Below are 17,601 nucleotides of genomic sequence, written 5' to 3'. Positions count from 1 at the left end.
ACCCGCCATACTGCCCCCACCCTGGAGGATGAGGATGCGGGAGCCTGTGTGGAGCAGACTGTAGAGGTGGATTGCCTTGCTTAATCCTTCCTGTTTAAAGATATGCACTTTCTCATAGGATTATAGTGGAGTCCTGGCCTCTATCAATCTGGCTCTTGGGTCATTCCAGATGGAGGTTTTGCAGTGGCTTGCTGTGTATCACAGTGTTTCTCTGTTTACAAGAGCACTGAACTCGCTGGGTCAAATCCGATGCATCTCACCAGCGGACATGACCTGAATTTTTCCCTAAACATCCATCATGTGCAGCAAGTCTCCCCAGTTAATGTACCCCAATTGTGTTTCAATCCCCCCTCACACATTGCTAGCCCCATAGTGCTGCCTGCTTTGCCCCTCTGTCCATGTTGCAGTCACTCGCTCGGCAGTTTGCAGTACATCCACCCATGAATTGGAGATTTACACCCTTACTCTGGTGTTTGCCACTCCTCCCTTGGTACAGAGGTTCTGCTGCCCCTTGTGGTGCTCATGCAGAAGTGGCATAAACTACTTGATACCCCTATGTGCTGCAGCCAAACCTCACCCATTATATACTATTGAGTACTGCAGCTTAGCCAACTTCATGCACCTACTGTGCACTACACTAGTTGTGTGCGGAGACAATTTATTATTGGGCTGGCATTATTATTGCTTGGTTGCGCCTTGGGTTCCTTGTGACCTCACTTTCCAGTTCTCGGCACTTCATCTGGCATTAATACCACGTAAATCACTTGCCTCAAACTCCTTCTGCCCTCGGGGTGAGGACAGCGTCCTCAGAAGCAGGCAAGAAAGCATTTTCCTTATACATTTGTCCGAAACCATTATCATTTGCCAGTTATTTTAAGTAAAGCCGCAGCAACACCATGCAAATAAACCGTGACTTTGTAAGTAAGTTAAAATGGGGAATGACTGTGAAAAACACTAATCTGTAAACAGAAGGAAAAACCAAATGCACAAAATCCAGTGCTTAAATTGTGTCGGTCTTTGCTGATGCGAGACACCAGCATTTAGTTTCACTTGACAGTCCTCATATTTAAATACACATTTAAAACATAACTCTAGCGCGTCCAAGCCATTCACACTGCTTTGTCTAGCTTTGAATGGTTTAAACTGTCTAAATGTGATGTTCAGTAGGAAGTGTTTATACTGGCATGTGGCAGTGATCGTAGTTCCATTAACTAGTGCAAGCTGCAGTGACCTCCTAAGCAATATATTGGGCGATCGCACTGGTTTATTTGTATATGAAGCACGGCGGCCAATCGCACTCAGGGCTTGGTTTGGTGAAAAATATCATGGATGTGTTGAACAGACCGAAAGCACACCCAGTCGACAGAACCTCCGTGACATGGGTACAAACAGCTTGAGGACAGAAAGCGTCCACCCGCTGCAGACACACACAACAAGCCTCAGCTTTGTACCAGCGCTCAGCAAACATGAAGCAGAAGAATTTTAAAATTCCATTACTTTGTTCCTCACATCAAAGAATATAAGGTTTTTGGGCGTGATCAGCCTTAGAAGAAGCTTGACCAACTACTAGAAAGGCAAATGTTTGATCTCTGGGGCCATATTAATGACACTTTGCCCTGCTGCAAAAACAGGATAAGTCATTGGTAAGATTCTGTTCCTTGTGGAGAAAATTTACATCATACCATTTTTGCTGTTTACATATTTATAAGTTGAAGCAATGTATATTCTCCACGTTTGAAATGCAAAACTTTGGCTTTTGAAGCAAATTTTTTTAAATTATAAAAAGAGAAAACATGTAAAATAAGTTAGCTCTATTTTTTAAAGTTATTTATGGCATAGGATTTCACAATTGAAATACTGATGTATTGAAATACTGCATGTAATAACAATATAGTAGCTCTTCACCATATACACCCTATACAGTATTACATTTCCACGGGTTGTCGTTTTAGCTGAATAATGGTGTTTTGCACAGGGTTATTAAAGCCAAAATCTGGGTACCCCTTTTGCCTCCAAATAGTGTTAGTTGTATAATACCTCTGGACCGTTCCCATTGCAGCAGGACCAAGTCTTATTTGCATATAGCTGGGTCTAATTTGATGTGTCATGGTGTGCCACAAACCGTGTATTGGAATGTGGCTCTAGTAAATTGCTAGTGGCTGAGATTGATTCACGCACTCAATGCGTAACTTTTTTGAAGTTTATATTGTGATGCCCTTAGTGTGTGTTTCATTTGTTCTGAATTACGTCCATCATCTGTTCTTTTTGCATCTGTCCCTCTAAATGGCAAGGGGATGCCCAGGTGTGTGTCTCGTGCCAAACCATGTGGTTAAACCCTCACTGAACTGTTGACATGTAGGAGACTGTAATGATTGCCTTAATTTTCAAAATGATTCCCAGTGTAATAAAAGTTCTGTGTAGATGAACCCTCTTCATGAGTTCACATGCCATCCTCACACCTGATCTCCAAGTGCATGTCTTGTGCCCAAATGGCCTTTACTTTATCTCTAGCAAAATGAACAAGCATTGGCATGGCCAATAGGTCTCGCCTTTGGGACCTTATAAGTGTTTAGCCATGCAACAGTTGATGTTGTTGCACCAAGGATATTGTGCTGCATAACTAAATACTTATAAGGTCCCAAAAGCGAGACCTATTGGCTATGTCAATGCTTGTTGTAATTTGTCGGCTCGGGTGTGCGGATGACAGTTGGGAGCGGACTGTCAGTTTCTTCGCGCCCGAGTGTTTCAGTGCTTAGCAGACGCTCAAGTTCCTCGCCCAGAGTGGAGCACGGTACAATTAGCAGTTTTCATATTTTGTGACTTGCTCCAGCAGTGCGGTTTCCCCGTGGAGCTTCTTTGTTCAGGGAGACTGTGCTTAACAATCATTGGCACACCCAATTGGTCTCAGGGAACGTTGGCATGTTGTCCTGGTAATCTAGTGGTTTCAACTATCCCATTGGCCATTCCCTTTCACAAATTTGTTCATGGCAGGGGAATTTCATACTTGGGAGCCAGAGGAGGAAGACCAGTCACTCCTCCCCATTCACTTGGGCTGGTGGATGCAATATATGAATCACTGGAAAGGGCGGTTTCATCAGACCTTGAACCCCAGAGCCGCCGTATCATTGAACTTGCGGTCCGGCGCTGGGTTGTTTCCTCTACTGAGGGTGACTGGTCTGAGGCCGTTCCTTCCGAAACAAGGGAACCATCTAAAGGTAAGGGCAAGGATAAAGCCCCGGGTAAGGCTACCAAGGGTTCGCCTCATCCGACGCCTTTGAGAGGTTGCGCCAGGCTTTCCTTAAGAAATGCCTGAATACTCTAGAACAGCCTGAGGATTCCCAACCGGACGGGACCCACGTTGACTATTGCTGTCTCCCTGCTGGGGCAGATGGAGATACCGGGGACGACTTAGACGCCCATCACGGGGAGTCTGATGAGGAACCGGGTCTGAGCAGCCACTGGCATTTGGAAGGGGGTGCAGAGAAATCCCGGTTGGAGGTACCTCACACTCAGGACCCGGTGGATATGTCGGGGTTACTGAACCTGGAGGATATATACCACCCCTGCTCTGCTGACTGGATTCCGGCGCCCTTGGTGGCATATTTGGTGGCTAGCTGGATTCAGAAGCCGATGGACCAAGAGGTCCGGGGCTGCCTAAAAGGGAAATGTCCTCAACCCTCCCCTACCAGGCAAGGTGGCATGTACTCCAGAAATTGACGCCAAGATGGCCACCTTCATTGGCAAGTTCATTAAGGACCCTAAAAAGGGTCTGGACCAATACTGGCGTTCCTGCCAGGATAAAGTCCTGGATATTTTAGGCCCACTTACCAAAATCAAGAATATTGCAGAGGATACCAAAGAGACAAAACACATGATAGATCCTGAGATCCTCTCAGGCTGGGCGCAGAGGGCCGTTTGTTTTCTTGGCAACGCCAACTGTGCGTTATCGACTGAGCGGAGACGCTCTTTGCTCATTAAAATTGAACAGAGACTGGGCGAGCTGGCCTCTACCATGGCCGGAGCCGTGGCCAATGGTGGTCTCTTTGGAGAGCCATTTATCAAAGAGTTATCCCGCTTTGTCAACACCTTTTCTTCGTTGGACAAAGCCCAACAATCTATAAAAAAGGTGTTCAGCCAGCAGATTTTGGGGGGGCCGGAAGAGGTAGGGGGTGCTCCTCCGGCCATCCTTATACCAACAACCCTTAAAAGTTCCAGACCAAAAGATCCATTCAGTGGCAGGTCCGGAAAAAGTTTGGAGGGTTCAACCCCTCAAGAGGACGCGGCACAGGTCGTGGGGGAAAGGCTACCCTAGAGAAAGAAACAACGCCCTTGGTGGACACACCGGTAAGGCCTATCACTTTTTTCCAACCAGAGATGTGGGGGAAGGTTGCAATGGTTTCGTCCCAACTGGGAGGCAATCACAGGGGACGTTTGGGTGTTGCAAACGGTGGAAGGGTTTCCACATCGAGTGTAATGGGGTTCCCCAGCAACTCTCATCCCAGACCACTAAGTTTTTCTCACGCGAGCACCAAGATAGTAGACGCGGAGGTGCGCGAACTCCTCAACAAAGAGGCCATTGTTCAAAATTCACTACATCCCCATGGGTTCTTGAGCAATATCTTCCTTGTCGAAAAGAAAGTCAAGGGGTTCCGACCGGTGATCAATCTCGGAGACTTTAATCAATGGGTGGTGTAAAGCCATTTCAAGATGGAGGGTATCCATCTTCTCAGAGATGTGCTACTCCCAAAAGACTGGCTTGTGCGGCTCGACTTAAAAGATGCCTATATTACCATTCCCATCTTTCCGCCCTACAGACAGTTTCTACAATTCCAGTGAGGCGACCTCATCTACGAGTTCACGTGTCTGCCATTTGAGCTATCATCAGCTCCTTGGTGTGATACCAAGGTCTTGCGACCGGCCATCGAATGGCTCCAAGCGCGAGGGGTTTGTCTCATCGTGTACCTTTATGACGTACTTTTGATGCACCAGGAGAAGCACACCCTGATCTCGCAACTCGGTATGGCCCAGAAACTTCTGAGAGCTTGGGGTTCGTCTTGAATGATCAGAAATCGGTTTATACTCCAGCCCAACAAATGTCTGTTTGGGTTTCGAGGTCGATACGGTCCTGCAGGGTCTCCGTTTACCTCAACAGAGGATGCGTTTGATACGCAGGGAAATAAGCCGGACCGTAGAGAGAGAAATTCTCGTTACCTCATCTAGCCTGGAGCGCTGGGCTTCTCTCCTCCTCGATACAAGCGATCTTCCCAGGCCCATTGCACTATCGGGCTCTTCAACGCTTGAAGACGCAACACTTTCATCGCGGTCTCTCGTATTCGCAGGAAATCTCCCTCTCGCAAGAGGCACGCACGGAACTCCTTTGGTGGCCCGAACACATGCAAGCCTGGAATGGGAGGGCCATATTCGGATCAGTACCGGAATTGGTGATCGAGTCAGACGCCAGTCGTCTTGGATGGGGTGCCCGTTGTGGAGCCATTATTACAGGCGGGCATTGGTCTGAGCATGAGCAATTGTTACACATCAATTGTTTAGAGCTCCGGGCCGGATCTTTCGCGATTCGCAGCCTAGCAGCCGACAAGGCCTCATGTGCCATCCTACTAAAGATAGACAAAATCTCTGCAGTGAGATATATCAATCGTCTAGGGGGCACTTGTTCCAAGCTTTTGGCGGACTTGGCCAAAGAATTCTGGGAACACTATGTGACTCACAATCCGTCGGTCATGGCAGAATACCTCCCGGGTTCCCTCAATCTAACGGCGTTCTACAGGATTTCAGTGCTTGGAAGCTAGATCTGTATGTCTTCCGCAGGCTGATGGCTCGATAGGGCCCGTGTCAAGGGGACCTCTTGGCACCAAGTCTCAATTTTCAGATTTCCTGCTTCTTCAGCTGGCGCCCGGACCCTCTGGTAGAGGAGACAGATGTCTTCCTACAGGACTGAACCCCATTCCGCGGTTATGCGTTTCGCCCGTTCGCCATGATTCACAGGCTCACGGCTTTGGTCCGGAGGAAGAAAGGGGAAGTAATTCTAGTGACACCGCACTGGAAATCTCAAGTCTGGTATGCAGTTCTTCTGGAACTTTCCACGGATTTTCCAAACCTACTTCCCCGGATGCCTCTTCTCCTGACAGATGCTCAGGGCAACTTGCACCCTCTAGTTTGAGAGGGCAACCTCCATCTCATGAGCTGGAGGATTACAGGGGACGTTAAGAAGTCCAGGGCCGTTCGCCAAGAGCTTCGTCTCTTATCAGAAACTTATGGGCAGAAACAACAGTCAAATGCTACCGGTCATCTTGGAGAAAGTGGCTTCACTGGTGTGTGCGATGCGGTTTGGATCCTGTGTGGGCTGATGTGATTCACGTACTAAACTATCTGTCGGAGTTAGATGATCAAGGCTTAGCCTATCGCTCCATTAATGAGAGTAGATCAGTGATTTCAGCAAGCTACCTGCCCATTCACGAAGGTCCGGTAGGGGAACATCCCCAAGTCTGCTGATTATGGAGAGGCATACGCCTGTCGTTTACTCATTGTGGGATGTTAATACGGTTCTCAGTTTCTTGCAATCTTGGCAGGACAATCAGTACCTTTCCCGTAAGGAACTGACAGGTAAGTTGGCAATGTTGCTCTGCCTGATCTCTCGTAAGCGGGTATTGGATGTCCGAGCCTTGGAGGTATCGGCACGTGTGTTCACACCGGAAGGGGTGTCGTTAATGGTGGCGCAACGTGCTAAGTCTAACACCAGAGTGGTTCACTATCCGGCCTTCCCAGGTCACTCCAAGTTGTGTGTCGTGCAATGCCTGAGGGCATATGAGATGATGATGGAGGAATACAGACCTCCTGGAGTATCACAACTTTCTGTCCCTTATGAAATCTTTTAAAGCAGCCCACAATTGCCGGTTGGGTGAGATGGGTGCTCCAGGAAGGGGGTGTTGATACTTCTGCTTTCGGGACCCATTTCGCAAGGGGAGCCATGGTTTCGAAAGCCTTTTGCCCTGGGAGGGTGCTTGGAGGACATCCTTAAGAGCTGCGGATTGGTTCTCGGATTATTTTAAACCAATCTTGGGCATGGCATTTATGGTTGTCGATCAGCTTTGAACTAGCATAATCCGAGCCTCCAGTCCTGCCATAGAAAGAAAATTTTCCTAGCTAACGTGAAGTAAAGCTTCAATTCTATTAAGGAGGCGAGGATTATCACACCCAGCGTATTTTCTTACTCCTACCCTCCCATATTGTGGAAAAACGCTTTGAGTTGGCTAAGTATTGTTTCTTTAGAGGGTTATGAGGACACGCATGAGGTGGAGTTGTCATGTGGTTTTTTTTAATTGAATTTCGATAGTCTTGTTTGATACACCTTCTATTGCAAGCATAATGTTAAGTTTTCAATGGAATGACACTGTTCCTTTTATTTCAGGATCGGATCAGAAACAAGAATAATAATGCACGTTGAATCATGTGGTTCACCTGAAGAAAGAGGAAGTGCCATTCCCTGATTCTGCTTATAAAAGGGGCTGTCTCTATGGTCACCTCTTTTGTGAAAAGACTTGTGGGATTTGTAGTCTTTGTTGTTTATTGTTAAGGCTGCGGAGCAATAAATATGGAAAGAGAAAAGCATAATCCTCGCCTCCGCCTCCTTAATAGAATTGAAACTTTCCTTCACGTTAGCTAGGAAATTTTTCATTCTGCCCGAGTCGCAAGTCCCTTTGTGAATCAGGCCCTATTACTGAGACAAATTCAATAATAGTTGCTCTTCTTTCATTTCAGACCTACTTCCTTGCTGTCCTTGTCCCAGTATTTCCAGATGCTTTTATTAATATCACATTTAGGTGGTGATACAGCATCCTGGGTAGTACGCCAGGCTAGGGACGATGCTAGGTTCTATGATTTTTTGGGGTAAAGAGTAGAAAAAATCTTCGATAGGAGAATAGTGACTTTAGCTACAGATGGAGAACTAGCGGAATTACATCAGGTAAACAAGCATTTGGTATTGTATTTCATTTACCGACTGGTAGGTGACAGGAGCAGCGCTCTTATCATGGTCTTAAAGTAGAGCTAAAAGATGTTTTGGATTAGAACGAACAACCACCACATACTTGTATAGGACTCAATCTTGCGCTACAGCTTGATTATTCCGTACACACTAAAAAAGTGACTAGAATAACTGCCAGAAAACAGTATCATACAAACAACTGAACCTATGGACAGTGTTTGTGCACCTTAAAATATAAAGAAAGGATAAGTTACTTACCTGTAATCCTAGTTCTCTTCCAGGGGTATCCTCCTCAAAGTCATAAGCAATAAATATTCCCGCCCATGTGCGGGGACCCCGGAAATAATAAAATTATATATGAAGAACATATATATACAGCTCTGTATATGTATAAACATATATTATTTTTTCCCAAGCAAATGCAGCCCCCATAGAAGGCTATACAATGTAGACACAAATATCCAATAATGCACCATAGGTATAATAATACACCTAAATCTCCTTTTTTTCTTTTTCTTTTTATGAGGTAAAAAACTCATGATAAAGAAAAAAGAACACTGTGCAAAACACAGATCCGCAAAACATTGTTAGCCTGCAGGCTGCATTGCAATACAATACCATAGAGACTGAAAAGCCTTGTACAGGTAAAAACTGGCACCGTGCCTTTAAGGCAGCCCTGACTCCAATATCCCATCATGCCTCAGGGGTGACAGTTGGGTCAGTTGTTCTTTGCGGGACCGTAGTCCTAAACACAAAGATATACTTCCTCCATGTTAAATAATCCACTCCTCATAATTGCCTGGGGAGGCGGGTGGGTTGCTTATGACTTTGATGAGGATACCCCTGGAAGAGAACTAGGATTACAGGTAAGTAACTTATCCTTCTCTTCCAGGGGATCCTCATCAATAGTCATAAGCACTGAATAGAATAGCAAGCCCACCTTCCACCTGCAGGCAAATGAGAACTGCACTATACATGGAGTAAAACCATTGACAAATTCAGTTATTGAACAGATTCCTCAAGGAGGCTTGTCCTACTTGAGTGTCTGCTCTGGTGTCCGAGTCCAGACAATAATGCCTCGTAAATGTATGGACAGATCTCCAAGTGGCTGCTTTGCAGATCTCGGAGAGTGGGACATTATTGAGAAAAGCAGCAGTAGCCGCCTTTCCTCTTGTGGAATGCGCTTTAGGTCGAGCGACCAGTGGCTTCTGCGCCAGTTGGTAAGCCAATTTAATGCCTGACACAATCCACCTAGCAATGGAACGCTTAGATGCAGCAAAACCTGTGCAGACAGCACCATAGTTTACAAACAATTGGTCAGATTTCCTGACAGCCTTAGTCCTATCTAGGTAGAATTTTAGAACCCGCTTAACATCTAAAGAGTGCAACGCCCTCTCAGCTGGCGATGAGGGGTTGGGAAAAAAGGTTGGTAAGGAGATAGTCTGATTAACATGAAAATCTGACACCACCTTTGGTAAAAAAGATGGATGAGTTCTCATCACTACCCTATTCAGATGAAAAAATGTGTAGGGTTCTTTAGAACAGAGGGCCTGTATTTCATTCACCCTACGTTCTGAAGTGATAGTTATTAAAAAAGCTGTTTTCCACGTAAGGTACTGCAAAGTAGCTTTATGTATGGGCTCGAAAGGTGAACTCATAAGCTTTGATAGAACCAAGTTCAGCTCCCAAGAAGGCGAGGGAGACCTTACTGGGGGGTAAACCTTTTTGAGCCCCTGCAAAAAATCCTTCACCACCTGCAGCTTAAAGAAAGACTGCTGCGAAGGGGAGCGCCTATATGCTGTAATGGCCGCTAGGTGAACTTTAATTTCAACCCCACCCTGGCTAAGTGAAGAAGATAAGGCAAAATCACTTCCTCTTGGCATTTTGTAGGGTTATACTGAATTTGAATACACCATACATAAAACCTCTACCACTTACAGAAATAAGAGTGTCTTGTAGAAGGCCTCCTAGCTTCCTTCAGTATGGTCATACACTCCTGGGGAAGGTTTAAATGGCCATACTGGAGGACTTCAGGAGCCATGCTGTTAAGCTCAGCGAGGGAAGACTGGGATGGTAAATCTTCCCCTGCATCTTGGTTAACAAGTCCGGTCTGCACGGCATTCGCTTGTGAGGTCGGATCGACATGTGGAGGAGATCCGTGTACCACTACTGCCTCGGCCAGTCCGGTGCTATGAGGATCATCTTGGCAGACGAGTGTTGCAGTTTGGTCACCACTTTGGGGATCAGTGGGAGAGGCGGAAAGGCGTACACAAATGTCATTGACCAATCGATCGAAAGGGCATTCCCTATGGATCCTGGCGGATGGTATCTTGAGGCGAAGCCTCGGCATTTCGCGTTGTTTTCGTCCGCGAAGAGATCTATTTGCGGACGTCCCCACTCCTTGAAGATGTCCTCTAGCACCTCGTCGTTGAGTACCCAGTCGTCTGGATCTTGAAAATGACTGAGCAAGTCCGCTTTGACGTTGAGCTCTCCTGGCAGGTGCACCACCTTTATCGAAATGTTCCTTGCTAGGCTCCAGTGCCACAGGGACTGAGACTCCAGCGAGAGCGTCCTGGATCGAGTACCCCCCTGTTTGTTCAGGTAGTACATTGTTGTGGTATTGTCGGTTTGTACTAGAATGGGACTCGTCCTGATTGCGGGCAGGAACGCTTTGAGGGCTAGGTGGACTGCCCTGAGTTCTAGCATGTTGATGTGGTACAACCGTTCGCTGCTGGACCACAGTCCTTGTGTCTGTAGGGATCCCAGATGCGCACCCCAACCCTGCAGGGATGCGTCGGTGATCAGCGTCTGAGATGGGGGTTCTTGATGAAAAGGAAGTCCCACCTGTAGATTGAGTGGCTTCAACCACCACTTGATTGACTGCCTGGCCGCTGAGGAAAGACAGACTGTTTCCTCCCACAGTGAATTCCTTTGGTCCCATTTGTCCTCCAGATCTTGTTGGAGGACGCATCCTCAATCTGGCATTGGGCACCAGGAATATGCAAGATGCCATGGCCCCTAGCAGAGATGAAATCTGTCGCGCTGTAGACAGATTGTTGGTGATAATCTGCTTGTCTTTGTGGATCAGGTATAACCGTCTCTCCTCCGAAGGAAACACTTTTCCTACTGCGGAGTCTATAGTTGCACCGAGGTAGTGTATCCTTTGGGTTGGTGTGAAGGTGGATTTCTTGAAGTTCACCCTGAGCGCCAATCTGTGACACAGATTCAGGCAGCGTGCCAGCTGTGAGTGTACACTCTGAGGCGATGGGCCTTTTATCAGCCAATCGTCTAGATAGGGATAGATGAAGACTCCTGCACGCCTCAGTGCCGCCGCTACTACTGCCATGCATTTTGTAAATACTCGAGGGGCAGATTTCAGGCCAAATGGTAGAACCTTGAACTGATAGTGAGAGGTCCCCACTACGAACCTTAGAAATTTTCGATTACTCTGTACGATGGGAACATGAAAGTACGTGTCTTGCAGATCCAGCGAGCACATCCAATCGCCTTGCCGGAGATGAGGATATATTTGGTGAAGCGCAAACATGCGAAACTTTTCTCTTTTGATATGCTTGTTGAGTGTCCGTAAGTCCAAGATGGGTCTGAACTCTGCTTTTGTATTTCTTTTTTGAATTAGAAAATATCTGGAGTAGACTCCTCTCCCTCTCTGCGCCCTGGGAACTCTTTCTATTGCTGATTTGAGCAGAAGGGTCGCCACTTCTTCTCTTAACATCTTGAGGTGTTGAGATGATTGTACAGGGAGGATCGAGGGAGGAGGACTCCGGAAACGAAGCGAGTATCCATGTCGCAGTATATTTAGAACCCACTTGTCCTTTGTGATGGATTGCCACTCTGGAAGATGGTTTGCAATACTTCCTCCCACCGGAGCGGTGGACGGCATTGGAGGAAGCAGTCTCTCATTGCTTTCCTTGAGCCTTATTTCCACCGCCGGCCTGGCGGTTATTTCCACGTCCCCTGGATGATCTGCGGGACTGAAATTGTTGCTTTTTTTGCCCTTGTTGGTCTTGATTTTTCTGCCAGTGAGGGGTCTGAAACCTCTGCTGGTAGCTACGCCTGTCGGTTCCCCTACGGCGACGGAAATCTTTCAGTTTCTCTAGCCCCACGGCTTTCATGGTCTCGAGTTCTGACTTCATCCGAGCCATTTCGTCATCCGCATGAGAACCGAAAAGCGAACTACCCGAGAAAGGCAGATTCAGAGTTCTTGCTTGTGCTTCAGGTTTCAAGGCCGTCAGCCTTAGCCAAGAGAATCTTCTGGCGGAAATCCCATGAGCATATGAGTGTGCTGCCAACGTTGCTCCATCCGCTGCTGCGCTTATCACTTGGTTTGAAACTAGGCTGCCCTCGTGCAAGATCTCTTCAAAGTCCTTTCTGTCTTCGGAAGGTACTTTTTCTATAAATCTCTGCAGGGAGTCCCATAGTGATCTGTCGTAGCGCCCCAGAAGCGCTGAGGCACTAGCCACTTTCAGACTAGAGGCCGCCGAGCCACATACTCTTTTCCCCCAAGAGTCTTGTGATTTACTTTCCTTATCCGGCGGCACTGTGGATGACAAAACCACTGAATGAGTTTTTCTGGCTGCAGCCGTGATCACAGAGTCCGGTGGAGGGTCCGCCTTGAGAAATAGAGGATCCTCAGGAGCCGGACAATATTTCTTAAGAATCCGCGCCGGCGCAGATTTTATAGTCGCTGGCGTGAGGAAGATATCCATTACCGGTTTAAGCAACCCAGGGACTAAAGGCAACAGTGGACGAGACACCGCTCGCTCATGAAGGGTCTCGAAGATGACAGAGGAGGTGGTTTCTTGAACAGGCATGGGAATGTTCAACTTTGTCGCTCCTCTGCACAACACATCTTGGAAGGTGGTGATGTCGTCCACTGGCGACACTCTAGATGGTGGAGTATCTGAGAGTGTGGGTGAGTAATCCCTTCTGGACGACCGGCTTGACAAGGAGGATGAGGGAGACCTCCGCCGCCTTCTCCCCGATCTGATTGACTCTCTTCTATGAGAGGTAGACCTGGATTGCCTTCTGGGCGAGCGTGAGCGCCTTTGGAATTCTCTTCCTCGAGAATGGGATCTTGCTGGGCGTGATGGTAGATCCAGAGTCCTTAGTCTTGTTAAGGAATCCTTAACTGCCTGAATCATTGAAGTGTTCTGAGGCATTTCCCTGACGGGGCTCCGAGGCAGAGAATGGTCCTCGTCTTGAGAAGTATGCTCCACTGGAGGAGCTGGAGAGAGACCCAACACCTCCGGTGATCCGGATCTTGATCTCGAGCCTTCAGAGGCTGAGGGTGAAATTGAGATCGGACGCGATGATTCGTGCTCCGATGTGGTATATACACCAATCTATGAGGAGATTTGCATCTTGATACTTTCTTGAAAGTCAGACGAATGTGTGACGCTTCCTGGTATCCCACCACGGGGGACCGTCTCGACGGTGATAGGCCTATCACCGGAGATCTGGACTTGGACGCCGAGTGGATAACCGGCGATGTGTCCTTCCTCGACGTCGAGAGCCTTGTCGTCGACGGAGGACTTGTCCTGGACGGAGGCCTAGAACCCAACGGGGAATCTCGCCTCGACGTCACTATCTTCTCCGAAGATCTGGAGACCTTAGACGACGGAGGCAGCCGCCTCGACGTCGAATGGTCCGACGATGATCTTTGTCGTCCGCACTTTCGAAGACGATAGCCTTTCTCTTGCACAGTGTTCTTTTTTCTTTATCATGAGTTTTTTACCTCATTAAAAAAAAAAAAAGCAAGAAAAAAAAGAGATTTAGGTGTATTATTATACCTATGGTGCATTATTGGATATTTGTGTCTACATTGTATAGCCTTCTATGGGGGCTGCATTTGCTTGGGAAAAAATAATATATGTTTATACATATACAGAGCTGTATATATATATGTTCTTCATATATAATTTTATTATTTCCGGGGTCCCCGCACATGGGCGGGAATATTCAGTGCTTATGACTATTGATGAGGATCCCCTGGAAGAGAAATAAGAAGAAACAAAGATGCAACAGAGAGTGCTTATAGTGTGGCAGAAAATTGAATTTTGTTAAAGTATGCACTAACAAAAACAAACCCAAGGTTTCGGTTTCATTGAGACCTCAGACTAAAAATGATGTCCACACAGCTACTTTACCATCAGAAGGCTAGACAGCTCAGAAAGAAAGATTGCCTTTCAGCAATTAGTTAGTAATTCCTTCTCCTAATTGAGCAAACACTGCCTAGAATGACGTATTAGATGTTGGGGGTCATGTTAAGCCTTACTGGAAAGAGCAAAATGTTAGTGAGTGTTATGTTAGAGAGTAGAGCCATTTGTAATTTTATTGATGTACATCTGGCTCGACAGTTACACGCTTCCAAAGAAAAGAAATGTCAGCCAGTGGCAGATAGGACTGTTGATAATACACTGTCCTCTGGACCCATAACTACGGTCCACTTCATTTGCAATACACTACTGTCTAGCGTTGTTGCCAGTAAATAAATTTGCTTCACCATAAGTAAAACATCTCTTCTTGGGTTAGTCTAGTTTGAGTCCTTGTCTTTAAGCAGTCCCACAGCTGACTGGGTTACAAAGCTGAGTGTTTCTTACCTAACACTGGCAATACACATGTTAATCACCTGACCTTTCAAGCCTGATTGTCAAAGGTCTTTTCTTTTCCAATGAAGGAAGATGCCTCTATGTATACTATACAAAACTAAGGTATAGTGTGCACAGAGTCCAGGGAGTCCCCATAGGTATAGCAGAGGCTAAATTAAGTAAGTTCTAACAGCTCTCTTTGTGGTAGTGTGGGCGAGCAGTTAGGATTATCCAGAGGGTGTGTTAAACATTTATTGTATTCACTCAATCAAGACTGATGGCACACACTCAGAGACTGAATCCAGGCCAATTAGTAAGTATATACTTATGTTATATTTTTAGAACCAAGCAGGACTTGGCACAGGTAAGTAAAATATACTTTCGAATGCAAGACTTTACAAGGAAATGCAGTTGTGGTTGAATATGCAATTGTTACAGGTTGGTAAAAGCAGTTAAAAGTGCACAGTGAATACTTTTGTATTACTTTTAAATTACATCAACTACTTGGGGTGGTATTGCTAGATACCACGACGGGGATCTCACAATACATGGTAAGTAATTGGTTGGGTCCCCTCATCTCTAAGCTGGAGGGGACTGAGATGTGTGCTTCACCTCGCCTCCTCCACCTGAGGGAAGGGTGGGGTTGGCAACGGTGGGCACATCTCTCCTCCTAGCTTGGTTTTCCTGCCCAAAGTGAGCCAGAACCGGTAGGAGCCCATTGCTGGGGGCAGCAAAAGGCAGGGACAGTGTACAAAGGCGGCAAGCCTTTGAAGCTTTCCCGTTCGTGGACCCAACCCCTTCTGGGGGCGGAGGCATGACACCTCTGCCCAGGATGGACTTTGTTTCTGGACCAAGAGAGCGGAGGCTCTATACCCAAGGGTCCAGAAACTTGTCTGATGGAGGCAAATGGCAAACAGCCATTCAGGAATCGCACCAGGGCTGGTCGTGTTTCAGGGGGCATCAGCTAAGATTCCCTCTATGTGTACTGTACATTAAATACCACACTGGCATTAGTGTGGGATCAAAGTGCTGAGATGTTTGCTACCAAACTTCCCAGGTTTTAGTAAAGCCATTATGGAGCTGTGGAGTTCGGAATGACCAACTCCCATATACTCTTTATGGCTTTACTAAACTTACAATGTCTAAGAATGGACTTAGGTACTGTAGGGGAACAGGGCTAAAGCCACTGTCCCCTGACCTGGAGGTTGATGCACCATGCTTGAGGGGTGGCTTACCTTGCCCCAGACAGTGGGTTGCAGGCATGGCACACAGGAATGTGTGTCATGTCGACTCTTTACTTTTCTCTTCACCAAAACACACAGCCTGCAATGGTAGTGTGTGGGTGTTAAGGTACAGGGCTTCTAAGGGTGGCGTAAGAGGTGCTGCAGCCCTTAGGACGCCTTACCTGGTCACAGTGCCCTTGGCACCCATGGTACCTTTTACAAGGGGCCTACCTGTGGCCAGAGATGTGCCAATTGTGGGTACAACGGTACAACTTTGGGAAAGAACACAGGCCCTGAGAACCTGATTGGCAGGGACCCAGGGCACACCAAGTCAAAGTGCATCATGTGTCAGGCAAAAAGTGGGGAGTAACCATGCAAAAAGGGGCATGTTCCTACATCCAGTCATTGGCACAAGCAGACACTACTACAGTATAGAAACATATCGCATTTCTAAGACAACTAAAAAAAATTATAGGTTTCTTCAGTGCAGAAAATTTACCTCCACATTCGTAATACAACTGCCAGAAAGATTTAATTACAGAAGCAGATTTTCCATATAGTTGAATATGCACTTACATAAGGAAAACACATATGAGGAATTATCTGGAGCATCATACAGGCAAATGGGTTAAATAAATTCTCTTGCCCCTGAACCATATCATCCTTGCGTGTGCCTCACAGCTGCCTCATTGATTTAGAAAAGGGGCAAATTCCTCATCTAATTAGCATGACCTATCTTTCACTTGAAGAAAAACGTTAGGTTTTCCTAGCAAGGTCTTTTCGGCCAACTATCGGCAAACAATTACACAGAAATCTATCCATGTAGCGAACTATTGTTTAAAGGTAAGGAAACATAACCGGGCTGGCCCATATTGAAGACAAAGTTTAACTGACTTTCTAAAGTCGTCGAGCCTAAATAAAAAGGTAAAAGCCTTGTAACATATAAAGGATAAATGGATCGTTCCGCTGGTGTTTTAGCAATATTAAAGAACAGTGGCAAAGAAATAATTCGATGAATTTGGAAATCGGAGATTTTCCTGGGTAAAAAGTAGGAGATGTATTCTCATAATTCAATTTCTGTGGAAACCATGTAGGGCTTTAAAGCTCCTAAGGCCTGAAGGACACTGACCCCAGGGGTGCAGTAATGCTGACTGGCAAAGCTATTTTCCAAGAAATTTGCTACAATGAAGATTTAAGCAATGGCTCAAAGAGTGAGAGCATCAATTTCCAAGAATGTGATATTTCTAAATCACAATCCTAATAATAAAAACTAATAGATTCTTTGTTTATGGGCTGGTATAATGAAACTACTGGCTCCTTAGATGAACAAGGTACGTTGTTCAAATTCACATGAACGCTGCCTCAGGCAGCATTTACTTTATTTGCTGCATCTTATTCCCCATATTATGTTAGGCAGCAAGGTTGGGGTGGAAAAGCTGCAAGCTCGAGGACGGAGATTCTTCAGGTGCGACCACCACTTCGAGAGGTAAGTTGGGAAGCTGTAGGTTAGGTAGGCACACAGGAGTTGGGCACAGGGGGCCGTGGTGCGCTAGGTGCAGGGGTGTCTTTTGGTGTCTGGAAAATCTTACCCTCTGCTGGTCGCGGTTGGAGGAGTCCCTGGTATTGAGACTGCAGGCGTCGTCAGGAGCGTCGAGGAGGGTCCTTGGGTGCTGGGTTCTTGGTCACAGTCGCCGGGGGGACGTCCTCGTGGTCTTTGTTCACTCAGGCACAGCTCGGCAGGTGCAGAATGTGCTGGATTCGCGGTTCC

General features: G+C 46.7%; 1 protein-coding gene across 8 annotated transcripts in view; it reads right to left on the bottom strand.

Annotated features, from left to right (window-relative positions):
* The window catches only part of NCOA2 (nuclear receptor coactivator 2), a 1,201,189-nt gene that overhangs the window by 317,536 nt on the left and 866,052 nt on the right, over positions 1-17,601 (bottom strand). The gene's annotated exons all lie outside the window — the stretch shown is intronic.

This window comes from Triturus cristatus, chromosome 5_1 (genome assembly GCF_964204655.1).
Source record: "Triturus cristatus chromosome 5_1, aTriCri1.1, whole genome shotgun sequence".
Classification (NCBI taxonomy): Eukaryota; Metazoa; Chordata; class Amphibia; order Caudata; family Salamandridae; genus Triturus; species Triturus cristatus.
The sequence above is the reverse complement of the archived record's forward strand: the minus strand, read 5'-3'. Positions and strand labels throughout refer to the sequence as shown.